Genomic DNA, 2,844 nt, shown 5'->3' with positions numbered 1-2,844 from the left:
ACAACACTGATAGCCTCTAATAAGTGAAGAAATCCTACTTACAAATTACAAAGAACATTATATGTTATTGGTATCTTAATAAAATAAGTTACAGAGGAGTAAAGATTTGCTTTTGGGTTAAAAAAAAGCTTTTATTTTAAACATGTCTCTTTAAATGGTCCTGTTTTTTGAACAAAACCAGTTGTAATATTTTAGAAAGCTGCTATGTTCCTTTTGTTGTGGCAGTTTAGCTGTGCTGTTTTTAAGATAAATCTTTACTCCACAAACATTTATAGCACTCTGAGAAGGTTTTAAATCTTATTTACTAGTGCCATCGCTTTTGAGATTAAGGCACGGAAGTGGGGTCTGCCATAAACACTTGCATTTTGTTAAATCTGTAGATATAAGTGGTACATTGGCCTAAGGGAGGATGATGATTCTTGTCACCTTCCTCCACCTGGAAATGTGTATTTAGTTCTCTTTGAAAAGAAGGCATTACTTAAGTTTAACTTATTATTTTCCCAGTTGGAGTGACAGAAAATGTTGGGTGACCTTTGTAGGGTCACTTATTGTCTCTGTGAAAATTTCCTCCATCCAAAGTAGGAAAAAATACCTGCTGAGCTAAGGACTATGGTGAAGACAGTGCATGTCAAACATTTTTGTACTACTCCTCAGAAAGAAGTCAACCATGATAAATAGACTTTCCTAAAATTCACCTTGTGCCAAACTTTTCCAAGTCCATCTACTCTTCTTCAGGCTTTTGCACTCCCACTAAAAATGATGATGATGAGCCAGAATTGGTTCTAGGCAAAATATTGCAGTTAGCAGTTTAAATTTTTACCTTGTCTTTTTGTTCCTTTCTCTTCTATTTGTCTACAGTGTGTCTATGGATTTCGTGTTCTATTTACTCTAACATACATAATGCCAGATACAGTTTCACCTTCCTACTTAAGGACTGCATCTGCCAAAGTCAGCCCCATTTTAAGTCTTCTTTTGTTACTTAAAAAAAAAAAAAAAAAAGTCTTGTTTGGACTCTACCCCAAACCAATTAAATCAGAAATGCTGAGGTTGTAGCTTAAAGAATCTTTAGGTTTAAAACCTCCCAGGTGACTCTAATGTACCGACTTGGCTAAGTATCACTGTCTTAAAGCCAAAACTATGGATTCTTAAACGTCTAATTCTAAAGAGTTCTCAGGTGAGTAAAGAAGATACTTGTAGACTGGAAATCCTTATAGGCTATTTATGAGCCCAAAACTAATGAGAGGACATTGTCTTATCAGCCTAAAGGATGACAGCAACCAAGCCAACAATAATTTTATCTTGCTATGAAATTCCTCAGTGTCCGTGACCTTTATTTTCTTTTGTCTCAGGCACTGAGTTTACCTGTAATAATCTATCACACACTGAATGTATTATTATTCCCATTTTATCTGATAGTATAATGCTCACTAAGAAGTGACTAACTTTCTAATTTTGTGAGGGCGGGAAGAATTCCAAATTTATTTGACATTATGTCACAGTGAATCTCTGGCTCTGAGAAACATTGTATAATCACTCCAATGACAGTAGTTATCTGTTCTCCTTGCATGCTTTAGTTAATAAGCAATTGCATGCTTTAGTTAATAAGCAATGCTTGCTTGCTTGGAGTTGTCTCTGTTCAGAATGATTAGGAGGATGTCCTCAGAATTGTAAGAATACTGTGATGTTCATGGCCATGGTGACTTGGGTTCAAAACCATAGTTTTCTAAACTAAATGCTTTTTGAACATTGGACCAGGTACTAGAAAATAACTAAAACTGAGAGCCCCTTGTGTTCTTGAAGTAAGAATTTACATATATGGTGAAGATAGAAGACTTTGGTTGAAAGTTATGTGATAAGGATCAATATGCTCATTTTCAATTTCAGTTTTTGAGCTCCTTTGAACTTGTACCCTGAACCTGATTATAGCAATACTGAATTAGTTGCTGCTTAATCAATGTAGTAAAATGAAGAAAACTGTTAACATCTGCTTTCATTCAAGTCCATCTCTCTTCCGCTAAGTTATGGTTTAGAGGACAGGTCTTTTAAATGCATTTTAGAGGCATTCATCCTGCCTCACTCTCACTGTAACCTTTGAGAAGAGTGCTAAAAGGTCAAGTCAAGGTTACTTTTTTTTTTAATATGGAATGCCTCACGAATTTGCCTGTCATCCTTGTTCAGGGGCCATGCTAATCTTCTCTGTATCTGTCCAATTTTAGTATATGTGCTGCGGAAGTGAGCACAAGGATACTATTGATTAAGAGCATTAGGGGTTAAGTTTTCTTGTATAATGCTGGAAGAGATTAAAATCTATTTAAGGCTTCCAGTCTCTGGTTTGCATATAAGGAGCTTGGAAGTTGCCACTCTGTCTTAACAAGTAAAAAGCAGAATAGACTAAAAAATAAACAATTCTGGGATCTGTAGGTTGGGGGGAGACACAGGACAAACTACTGTCCCCAAGATTGCAGAGTCAGGCAAAAACAGGGCATAAAGTTCCATGGAATGGAAACCAGGGAACCAGTGCCAGGGTAGGAAAACCTGAACTATAACTGACAAATTGCTAGAGGTTCTGGGTGGACAATTCTGAGTGTTAAAAACCACAGAGGGCCCAGTCATAGGCAGGGGGCCCACAGTATGTGAGATTTACTTCCAGAAACATTACCAGATTTCTACAGTAAGTATAGGAGAATAATTCCCTCAGGCTTCCTGCAGGGGGCGGGGGGGGGGCAAAGGAAACATTTTGAAATACTTAGAGCATTCTGCTCTTCTTAAGAAGGTGTGCCCTCAGGAGAAACTAGTTTAATGGCAGTCTAACTTGCTGGGGGTATTATCAGAGCCTAGCTGACC

General features: G+C 37.3%; 1 non-coding gene across 1 annotated transcript; it reads right to left on the bottom strand.

Moving 5' to 3' along the window:
- Positions 1-2,133: 2,133 nt before the first annotated feature.
- On the bottom strand, positions 2,134-2,240 carry LOC113910601. The gene has a single exon (XR_003516114.1). It is a non-coding gene; the product is annotated as a U6 spliceosomal RNA (small nuclear RNA).
- Between the last annotated feature and the right edge of the window lie 604 nt (positions 2,241-2,844).

Source organism: Zalophus californianus, chromosome 6 (assembly GCF_009762305.2).
Source record: "Zalophus californianus isolate mZalCal1 chromosome 6, mZalCal1.pri.v2, whole genome shotgun sequence".
In the NCBI taxonomy this organism is placed as follows: domain Eukaryota; kingdom Metazoa; phylum Chordata; class Mammalia; order Carnivora; family Otariidae; genus Zalophus; species Zalophus californianus.
The sequence above is the reverse complement of the archived record's forward strand: the minus strand, read 5'-3'. Positions and strand labels throughout refer to the sequence as shown.